The sequence below is a fragment of the Antrostomus carolinensis genome, unplaced genomic scaffold, assembly GCF_000700745.2.
Source record: "Antrostomus carolinensis isolate BGI_N321 unplaced genomic scaffold, ASM70074v2 scaffold15286, whole genome shotgun sequence".
In the NCBI taxonomy this organism is placed as follows: Eukaryota; Metazoa; Chordata; class Aves; order Caprimulgiformes; family Caprimulgidae; genus Antrostomus; species Antrostomus carolinensis.
Window position 1 is genome coordinate 384 of NW_010324035.1, and position 495 is coordinate 878.

Consider the following 495-nt stretch of genomic DNA (forward strand, 5'->3'; position numbering starts at 1 on the left):
CTTGCTCCCCTACGCGCACCTACCCCCCGGCTTGGTAAAGCTTCCCATAGCTGTGGTCTAAAGCGAGCTCACAGAGCTGTGGGGAGGTAGTTTAAACCCCGATTATTGCCCCTTGTTTGCAGAAGGTGGATTACTTGGCAGAGGTAAGTTTGGTTTGGTTTGGTTTTGTTGTGTTTTATTTTGCAGAAGATATTCTGAGTTGAGTCTGTGGTGTTTGTCAGGGAGGGGGAAGTACTCCCCTTTTTTGTAGCTCGTGGCTTTACGTGATGGGATTTCTTCACCTCGGTACACCCGGTTTTACGTGGGGGCTGCAAAAAGCTTACTGCCCGTACGGGGAATCCCTCCCCATGTGGATTCATTCTTCAGACACTTTTTAAAGGCGGAGAGAGTTTGGTTTGGTTTTTTTTTTTTTTGCTTGTGAATAGCTCTGCGTGGGGGTTTTAAAACTTCCCTCTTCAAGTTGCCTCTTCCCCCCCCTCCATTCCCCCCCACCTC

The 495-nt window shown here is 49.1% G+C and overlaps 1 protein-coding gene across 1 annotated transcript in view; it reads left to right on the plus strand.

Moving 5' to 3' along the window:
* CCND1 (cyclin D1) overlaps positions 1–495 on the plus strand; it is a gene marked incomplete at its 5' end in the record, with an annotated part of 14910 nt that overhangs the window by 232 nt on the left and 14183 nt on the right. The gene's annotated exons all lie outside the window — the stretch shown is intronic.